The 10,853-nt window shown below is 39.7% G+C and overlaps 1 long non-coding RNA gene across 1 annotated transcript in view; it reads left to right on the top strand.

Annotated features, from left to right (window-relative positions):
* Positions 1 to 4,037: 4,037 nt before the first annotated feature.
* The window catches only part of LOC116595250, an 86,529-nt gene continuing 79,713 nt past the window's right edge, over positions 4,038 to 10,853 (top strand). Inside the window, exon 1 of the long non-coding RNA XR_004287576.1 lies at positions 4,038 to 4,358. This is a non-coding gene — a long non-coding RNA (uncharacterized LOC116595250). The remainder of the gene's footprint in view (positions 4,359 to 10,853) is intronic.

The following is a 10,853-nucleotide window of genomic DNA, read 5'->3' as shown; positions in this document are numbered from 1 at the left end:
CCCCGTCCTGTCCCCATAGGTAACCACTATTCTTAATTTTGCAGTTAGCATCCCCCTTGCCTTTTAAAAATATGTTGCTTCATAGGAATGCATCCCTAAAAAATGTGTATTTAGTATCACATATTTTGAGAATTTATAAAAAATGGAGTAGAATGGTGTGTAGTGTTTTGACATTTTTTCCTTCCAACATCTTGTTTTTGAAATATACCTTTTTCTCTCTGCCGAGCAGAGAGCCCGATGCGGGACTCCATCCCAGAACCCTGAGATCATGACCTGAGTGGAAGGCAGAGGCTTAACCCACTGAGCCACCCAGGCACACCCCATACTCCTTTTGAATCAACTCTACTACTGATGGACAGTAGAGATGTCTTCAGTAATTGGTATTATAGGGAATGCTGCTATGATCATGTTTGTACCTGTCTATAGATAGATGCACATGCTCAGGAGTTTTTCTAGAGTGTATGCCTAGGAGTGACGTTTCTGGATCATAGGTTATTTGTAACATCAAGATAATGTCGACTTGTTTTCCAAGTATATATAGTGATTTAGATGCCCCATCAGCAGTGTGTCTTAGCCAAGACTTGGTTTTGTCACATTAAACATTTTGCCAACCTAGGGAGTATAAATTGGTATTCCATTATTTCACTTGACGTGCTATGATTAATGATTGTTAGTCTAAGAGCTTGATTTTGGGCGGGGGAAATACTTGAGTGTGACTTTACTGGCAAGCTACACTATTCACCCTCACCTACATACCCCATAACTCTCTTCGATATTTTAACAGGACCAATGTGAATTGCATTTGAATTTATTACAACTCTTGTGGCAAATATTGAGTAATCATGGAGTAGACATCTGAGAGTTGAATGAAATCTCAGAGATAACCAGTCTGACTCACCGTCCTCACTTGGTTCCTGGGACATTTTTTTTCCCTCTGAAAGGATACTTTCTGAGTTTCAGAAAAATGCTCTTTGTTTTTAGGAGCAGGCAGCTGAAAAATAGCTTCTCTGTGGTAATCCTATTTGATTTCAAACTTTGCAGTCTAAGGAAGCTAGGTATGCTGACTTACTTACACAGTAGCTTCCTATCAGTGAGGGGGCGGGCAGAACATGGGGGAAAGGTTGGCAACCCCACCGATTGGTAAATAATCACGACCTTTCCCCTCTTTCACTAAAAGTCTTCAAAACACTGAATTTCTTTCTTCTTTTTTTTTTTTAAGATTTTATTTCTTTATTTGACAGAGAGAGATATCACAAGTAGGCAGAGAGGCAGGCAGAGAGAGAGGGGGAAGCAGGCTCCCTGCTGAGCAGAGAGCCCAATGTGGGGCTCGATGTCAGGACCCTGAGATCATGACCTGAACCAAAGGCAGAGGCTTAACCCTCTGAGCCATGCAGGCACCCCAAAACACTAAAGTACTTAACTTGAACTTTGTTTATATTTTTGCTCTTAGCCATTTGGCAGTTAAGTCATCCAAACTTGGGCAACACAAAGGAAGAATGGGAGTAAAGGGTGCTAATAGTCCTACTGCTTGAAATAAAGCTAATCGAAAAGTGGCAGAAAAGTTTATGTAGTTCTTACCAGTACAGACTAAGAGACAGACTGATGCATGGGCGATGTTCCCTACCAGTGATCAAATTTGTGCTTCCGTCTTTATCTGGTATTCAATAAAATTTTATCTTTAAGTTATAACTATGCAAAGGGATTATACATTTAGTACTTCTTATGCAGTCCCAGGCATTCTTCAAAATGCTTGGTAAATAAAGTGATTCTATTGAATTACTTCCCACATCTTTATAAAAGTTGTCATTAAAATCCAATAATAAATTGCGTTAGGTACCAGAGCCCTTAAATTCATATTTACCGGCCTGAAAGGCTGGCCGCAGACTAGCTGCTCCTTAGCAATACAATATTAATTTAAATGTGGAAATAATTGAAATATGAGTTAGTAACTGGTGTGGCATTCCAGTGAGGGAGACTGGAAAGAAAATCTGTTAAGTTGTTATGGATCTTTTCATAAGATTGGGGCAGAGTTTGTAGAGTTTATTATTGCTACCTTTCCAAAAATAGTTACAAAATTCATCTTTTTTTTTTTTAAAGATTTTTATTTATGTATTTGACAGAGATCACAAGTAGGCAGAGAGGCAGGCAGAGAGAGAAGGGCAGGGGGAGCAGGCTCCCTGCTGAGCAGAAAGCCCGATGCGGGGCTCGATCCCAGGACTCTGAGATCATGACCCAAGCCGAAGGCAGAGGCTTTAACCCACTGAGCCACCCAGGTGCCCCACAAAATTCATCTTTGATATTACCTGTGTGTTTATGTTTTTTTCCCTCTAAAAATCAATCTTTAGGGTGCCAGAGAATTATGGGGGAGGCTGTGGGCTATGTTGCACTGCACACTGATTTAAAGCCTCATGTATTGTACAAGTAAATGATGGATTCCTAACATATTTAGTTGTTTCTTTCCAAAAGGGAAATAAAAACATGTCAAAAAGCTTTGCAATGGAAAATAAATTGATTGACACCATAGAGCACTGCTTACTACTTTCATTAAGGACTTACACACTTCATTTATATCTTAGCGATTACAGAACACTTCTTGAAGGAATGAATGTTGAGCCGGTATAGACAAGTCTGGATAAATGGATAAATGTATTCGCATCAGGATCTGTGCTTTTCTCTGTCCTGGAGTAAGGCCTTCGAAGATCAAGGAGAAAAATATTTGTAAATCTGAAATAAACACCTCAAAAATTCTCTTGTCCCTGGACACTAATAATATTTGTAGGCCATTGCTGTATTATTCAGATTTCCTAAGTACTTGCTTAACTGTACTGTATCAATCTAATTCTAACACTATATTAAATGTCTCACAGTCAGTATACTTTTATCAAGTTCTTCTTCCATTTCTAGTCATTTTCACTGCCATACTGTTTGTGTGTACAGATTTATGACATATCTGGTTATTGCTTATGCTTTTTTACTGTTATGTAACGTCTCTCCTTTTCTTAGGGAGTGTCCATAACCTTTCATTCCTTGTGGTCTAATAGTCTTTTTGTGTGTATTCCATCCAATGTCTTATTTTTAAACTTTCATTATCAATTTACAGGTATTTTTCTGTAAATACTAAATAACTAGCTTTTTCTATTATTATGTCCAATCTATCTCCATCTTTTGATGAGAGCATGGAATATATTGTTGTTTAGTGTACCAAGGGATATACTTGATTTTAGTCTCTTAATCCTATTGTTTATTATTTCATTTTCTCTATTGTCACCTCTTTTTTCCCCTTATTTTTCTGGTTTCTCAAATTCCTCTTAGTTAACTTGGGAAATCTGGTGGATTTTTCCATCCCATTAATAATCACCTTGCATTTTCAGGCACGAATATTCTACTTTTTATTTTATAAAAATAAGATAACTCTTCCCCACTTACTTCTAGAAGCTCTGTTCTCTCAATGCTTTCCCCACTGTCCTTTCCCCGAATACTCGTCTACTCTGAGATCTTTGGGATGTCACATTGTTCCACATCTCTCTCAAAAGTTGATGCCAACTGTTGAGTTTGGCCAAAATAAATAAGTACTTTTAATTTCAGGTATTTATTATGTCATCACTGGCAGTATCCATCTTCCATATCAATGCATACGACACATTTCCAGGAAACTTAAACTTTTTCATTGAAAGACAATTTCACAGTGCAGTTATGAGCTTGGGCACATGAGTCAGAATCCCTGGGCTTTGTGTCTCAGCTCCCCTGTCTATTAATCCTGTAAATTTGAGCAAGTTAAATAACTTCTTTGTGCCTCAGTGTAGAAAATAATAACATTGTGGTTGGTTAAAAGGTCCACACATTCTTTGACCTTCCCCTCAAAGAAGTGGAGTCTAATTCTGCTCTCCCCCACCCTAATGGGTGATGGATTTCATCTCTTGCTTCTAGTGACTAGAATAAAGTGAAAATGACAGTGTGTAACATCGGAGATGAGATCATAAAAGACACTGTGACTTCTGAATCTCTCTCTTTCAAACACAATGTTCGCTCAGGGGGAAGTCAGCTGTCGTGTCCCAAGGACACTCAGGCAGCCCAGTGGAGAGGCCCCTGGGGTCTCCAGCACATTCATGTGAGTGAAGTCCTCAAGGAAGCAGACCCTTCAGCTACAGTCAAACCTGCAGATGCCTACAAACCTGGCTGACATTCTGACAGCAATCGCAAGAAAGCTCTTGAGACAGATTCCTGACCTGCAGAAAGCATGAAATTATGATTGTTTGTGGTGTTAAACTGCTAAATGTGGGGTAGTTCGTTAAATAACAAAAGATAACTAATGGATCCACTTTCCAGAAGCGTGATGAGGAATGAGCAAGATAGAGCAGGTAAAGAACTTTTCTAGTATTATTATTTGACCCAGCAAGTTATGTTGAAAGATTTTCTCCTAATCACTTTCTCCTTTTCATCTCTCCCTCTTGACATTTCTGTCTGGTCGTTTGTTTTCAGTTAGAGTTGTGCCTCCAGAATTTTCCACAAGCTGGGTACATAAATGCTAGATTTTTCTGACTCGCTGCATATCTTTGCAAATATTTTTATTTTACCTTGACAGGTAAATGGCACCTTCGTCGTGGATTGAATTTCCAGGGGAAGGCCTTTTCCCTCAGCACTCTGTAATGTTCTCCTCCTACCTAGTAGCTGCTCTCATTTTCCTCTACTGGATAATTACTCTACTCCTGCCTCGTGGATGATACCTGTCACCAGATAGGATTTCCTTTTTGCTTTGTATATCAGTTGTTATGTTTTCCTTCAAGTTTTTTTTTTATATTTCCCTTCGTTATTTAAATTTTGAAATATAATCAGGATGTGTTTAAGCTGCTCTCTTTTCTTATCAATTCTACATAGAAGTCAGGAGCCTCTTTCAATATATGAACTTAAATCTTCAGTTCAGAATAAGTATTATTTTATCGATTGCTTAATTATTGCTTTTTAGTTTCTCTGGACCCAGAAAGCCCCAGAACTGGTAAGGCAGGGTTTCTAAAACTTAAAAATGCATAAGCGTTACCTGGGGATCTTGTTAAAATGCAGATTCTGATTTAGAGTATGTGGAAGGCAAGTACCTGTCAACTAAGGGAGTCTGGTACTCTGTGGCTGAAGATAAGTCAATAATAAAATATATGTGCATCAAGTTACTTATGATATACGCGGGAGACATCGGGCTTTTTTCTCTCTCAAGCTCATTCCCCAGCCTAGATGACTTGTGGCTAGGAGAGTGGGGACTGCCACAAAATGACTGATTTGTTCCTATCCCATTCCTAACCATGACACAAGAGGTATAAACAGCAGATACAGGAGAGAGAAATATTCTGGAGGAGGCAGAGTTTAGGGAAGTTCGTTTGGTACCTGAACACGTCCTAATCATGGATCAGGCAGAGTAGACAGAGGCCTAAATGTCAATCTTTTGAAGTGTGTATGTATGCTGGACCCTAGAGATGGTACCTGCTTCTCACCTGGAGATTACAGAAGGCAAGGGGTTTCATAAAGGGTCTGAACCAATAGGACAGGCTGGGATCTCAGCGTAAAGAGTTGCCCACCCTGCTCTTCACTCTCCTAAACTCTTGGAGGGCAGCAAATTTGACCCCACAAGTTTCCACCTTCCCAAATAAGAGCTCGCTGAGATTAGCTAAGGAGCAGGAACCGTGGGCTACCCCTGATGGTGGCACCATGGAACAATGGGACATACCCCGAAACCCGAGTGTGCATGCTTTAGGAGTTCAAAAGAAAAATACAGCCAGTATAAGGTTAAATGGAGGTCTAGAAAAACATGTCCACGCCCTCTGTTGAAACCAGCACGTTAGTAATCATTTAAAAATCAGGCACCCCTGAGACACCAGGGTGGCTCAGTCAGTTAAGTGCCTGACTCTTGATATCAGCTCTGGTTTTGATCTCAGAGTCCTGAATTCAAGCCCCACATGGGCTCCATCCTGGGTATGGAGCCTACTTAAAAGTAAAAAAGTCAGACACCCCTATCTGTTGAGCCCCTGGGCAGGAGCAGCTGATGAGCCCAGCAGTAGAAAACAGCAGAGCCCAGCTGTGTCCATGGAAGGTGACCATCACTCATCCGAGCAGATTCTCTTTTCTTCCTTTCCTCCCCTCTCCCCGCCTACTCCCTCCCACCAAAACACACTAGTGGTGGACAACATGCTAAGTCTGATAAAACATGGATGTCATCCCCTAATTAATTATGACTGTTATAACAGGATTAGACAGAAAAGTCTGGATTAAATTAGATTCGATTATTAAATAAGAAAGCATTTGATTTTTCCATCAAATGAGAATGATGGCTTAGCAATGGACGGTATGATTGGTTAAGGACCGGTTAACCCTGTGTAAATGGTTTGACGAGGACAAGATGGTTTACCCCTTGTACTCAGGCTTTCTTGTTAGGAGGAGCTGCAACCATTAGAACACGAGGGGACAAGCCTGAAGATAGTAGCCAACCAGCTAAGACTGGGAGAGCGAATTCCAAGAATGTGTCAGCTTTAATTAACTTGAATTAACTTGGATCAGCTCTCTCTCTGACTTTATACTATGTGAGATAAAAATTGTCATATTTTTAAGCCATCTTGAGATGAGCGTCTTCTTACAGACAAAGACATCATGACACAGCATCCTTTTGGTACCCAATGCTCATCGATAGTCGATATGTTCATTAAATAAATCTTTTGATGTCTGTCTCTTCTATGTAACATACATATGATCTGAATATCTATCCAGAAATTAAAGCTGGTCTGAAATACATAAGTACCATAGGGCCTATATTAATTGATAGTTTTTCCTTCTCAAACTTCTTTTACTATGCCATATATGGGCAGAGTAAATCTGCATTGTTATGTTAATTAAACAAAACAGAGCAGTGAAATCAGGAAGTTACTCTTCATTGTGCTTGTATAATAATTACGGAAAAACCCAAAACCTTTCTCTTTCATTTAACACTTCTCTAGAAAACCAGTTGAGATAACCAGTATAATTCTAAAATAATTTGTGTACTCAACATACCAGAGTATAGGGATGTACCTATAAAAAATATAGGCACAAATGTTCTAGAAATTAGATCTTTATAAAAAAAATTTAAATGATTGACTAACTCAAACTGATTAGATATTTTTATTAAATGCATCCTTAACCACTGCTTCTTTTCATGGCTGCAATGATTAAAATATAATACATATTCAAATCAGTAATTGAATTTACTAAAAGAACATGCTCAGCTCAGTGAAGACTTTTGAATAAATAGAACTCAAGTACCATGTTTTCATACTTCATGACATTTGCATCATCTTAGTTCAATGACTGCCATGTCTTGTATTATAAGAAGATTTTATTTTGAATTCATTTCATGCTATTCATAATCTCAGATGTGTATGAGTACATGGGTCATCTAGTTATAACCATGTACTGAGAGTTTGTTAACTACACTTGAGATAAGAAATACTCTAGAGACAGTCTGATCAGTTTTGCAAACTTTCAGTCCTATTGCCCACTACCTTGTCCAGGACCCTGAGATCTTGACTTGATTTCACCAGCTAAGCCACCCAGGAATCCCAAATTTGTTTTAATACAATAAGAATTCATGCATTGAAGAACACTATCAAGAAAGTCAAACAGCAGCCCATGCAATAGGAGAAAATATTTGCAAATAATATGTCTGATAATGTTATAGAACCCACAATATATAAAGAACTCCTCCAACTCAACAACAAAAGATAAGTAAACCAATTTAAAAATGGCCAAAGGATTTGAATTTTCTCAACCAAAGAAGATCTACAAATGGCCAAGAAGTCCATGGAAAAAAGGTCAGCAGCATTATCTAGTGGAAATGAAGGGAGTTAAGGTAATAAATCCAAGAGAAATTAGACAGATCACCTGGATACTTCAGGGAGCACCACAAACAAGAGGCAGGACTGAGGGATAGATTACATTTTTTGATCTTAAAAGTAATAGCATAACAGGGGTCCCTTTGTGGCTCAGTCAGGCAACTAACTCTTGATTTCCACTCCAGTCATGATCTCTGTTTGGGTTGTGAGATCTAGCTTGGAGTCAGGGTCAGCAGGGAGTCTGCTTTGGATTCTACCCTGCCCCCCCCCCCCCCCCATCGCTTGAGTGTGCACATTCTCTCTCTAAAATAAATAATATTAAAAAAAAAAAAAGGTACGAGCATAACAGAAAAACTAGAAGTAGGGTCCAATCAATAGGCATAATGGATGTGTTACTTGTGCTGGCCCAATAGGAACCATCTCCTTTTGTTGACGACCCTAATGACATATGATGAGGAAATGCGCATGCAAATAATTCATGAATAATTAGAGGCGGAGCCACACCAGGTCCCCGGAAATTCCTCTGGGCAAGGCAGAAATTAGGGTAAGATGATGTGAGAGGTTGTGAAGGAGATAGATATGACTTCCAGATGCAAGTAGGAACTTGAGGCCCCTCCGGGGTGTCTGGGACTGGAGAATTAACCAGGTGGCTACCTTCCGTTGTCCCCATGCTACGCTGTGCAAGTTCACCTGGGAATGCAGAATCCAGACGGCCTGGGTTTGGCTAACTCTCCACTCAGGGGAAGCATTGTTTGTTTGACAGACAGATCACAAGTAGGCAAAGAGGTAGGCAGAGAGAGAGAGAGAGAGGAGGAAGCAGGCTCCCCACTGAGCAGAGAGCCTGATGTGGGACTTGATACTAGGACCCTGGGATCATGACCTGAGCCGAAGGCAGAGGCTTTAACCCACTGAGCCACCCAGGCACCCCAAAGCATTGATTTTTAGTGTGGAAAGAAAAAGCGCGATTTCCAAATTCACCCTGTTCCTCTTGAAATACAGAAAGACCCATTTTTTTGTTTTGTTTTCATTCTGTTGTCCTGCTTTCCCTAGTTACTTTAAAAAAAAAAAATCAAGTTTTGCATTTAACATTTCGATTTTTTTTTTTTTACTATTGTGAAAGGATTATCTTCATAAATTATCTTTGCTATTGGAAAATACCTCCGAATACTTTTCACATAACAGGAAAGAAATTTAAATAAAATATTTTACTTGTTAAACCACTTCTCTTTCAGTGATTAAAGCAATAATGAAAATGTTTCATTTTTTGGAACACTGGTTCTCAAATTTGCCTGTACGAAAGAATCACTTGAGGATCTTGTTACAGATTTTGCTGGTCTAGGTGAGGCCTAAGATTCTAGATTTCTCTTTTTTTCTTTTCTTTTTTTAAAGGTTTTATTTATTTGACAAGGAGAGCAGAAGTAGGGGGAACAGCGGAGGGAGAGAGAAAAGCAAGCTCCCCGGAAGCCTGATGTGATGTGGGGCTTGGGAAAAGCAGGACCCTGGGGTCATGACTGAGCCAAAGGCAGACACTCAACCAATAGAGCCACCCAGATGCCCCAAGGTTCTGGCTTTCTAACTAGCTCTCAGGTAATGCCATTGCTGGAGGTCCCAGGATCCCACTTTGAGTAGCAAGATTTGAATTCATTACATAAATGATAATTTAGTAGTTAAATGTTAGCTAGATATATTACAATAAGATAATATTTTGTTTCTTCTTCATTTATGGAAACAGGTTTTGTCAGATTTATTTTCCTTCATAAATTACACTAAGTAGTACATAGTTATAAATAAACGACTATTGAAATAGACGGAATACAAGTGAAAAACCATCTTCATTCTCCACTCTTCTCCCTCAGTCTCTCTTCTCTGTGGATAATAAATATTTTGGTATAATAAACACTCTGTATATAGAAATAAAAACAAATGGGAATTGTATAATGAAACCTTTAGTATTTATTGAGAACTTTTATAAAGCCTCCATAATGCTGCATGATAAGTTTACCCCCAAATTCAGAGGTAAACATCCATCCGCATACTTGAGACCTTAGGTTGACTGCTTTTGTTTCATCTAGAATAGTCTTGGCTGGGCAGCTTTACTACAGCTGTTGTGTTTCATGACGGGAGCTCCCAGCTGGGACTGGGGGCCAGTTGGCTCCGAGGGTGAAGGAGGAGTGGCAGATAAGGGGGTTGGGGGGCATGTTCTTCTCATGGGGAATCACGATGGCCAAGAAGACAAGCCCAACATTCAGGTTTATGTCATGCCTGCTATGTGGCCAAGCCCAGGACAGAAGAAACGGCTGTCTCAGCTCACTCTAAGGCTATGGCAGAGGGTTATAAAGAAAATGAAGAAGAATCAGGGTGAATTTTTAATCTACAAAGCCACTGAAAGTATTTCCTTTGTCGCCTCTCTTTTGTGCTCCGTGCAGTCTTCCGTCTGCAGTGAAATCCACTGAACCCTTGGCAAATTGCATACATTATCATCGAGCTTTTTCAACAGAAAGCATTGGGTGGAGAAAAAAAAAAAGGTGAAACTCCATCTGATCTTTGAGAGACTCCATGTTGGTGGTGTTCCAGAGCAATGACTAGTATAAAAGAATCAACCCCTCGTCTCTCCGCCCCCCCCACACACCAGGTTTTCGTGTGTTCACGTAGAAACAGAGCCAAGCAGTGGGTATTGAACAGGGGTGAGGTCCTTTGTTTTTCTGCCAAAGCAAAAACATGTTGGTTTCTTCCCCAATTCGTTTTTCAGTAATAACAAAGGGGATTTTTCTTTTTCTTTTCCTTTTTCTTTCTCTCTCTCTCTTTTTAAAAATTAATATATAATGTATTATTAGCCCCAGGGGTACAGGTCTGTGAATCATCAGGCTTACTCATTTCTCAGCACTCACCATAGCACATACCCTGCCCAATGTCCATCACCCAGCCACCCTCTCCCTAACCCTCCCACCCCCCAGGAACCCTCAGTTTGTTTCGTGACATTGAGTCTCTTTTCAATGCCGTTCTGAA

Source organism: Mustela erminea, chromosome 7, assembly GCF_009829155.1.
Source record: "Mustela erminea isolate mMusErm1 chromosome 7, mMusErm1.Pri, whole genome shotgun sequence".
NCBI classification, from domain to species: domain Eukaryota; kingdom Metazoa; phylum Chordata; class Mammalia; order Carnivora; family Mustelidae; genus Mustela; species Mustela erminea.
Note: the sequence above shows the minus strand (reverse complement) of the source record. Positions and strands in the feature narration are given on the sequence as shown.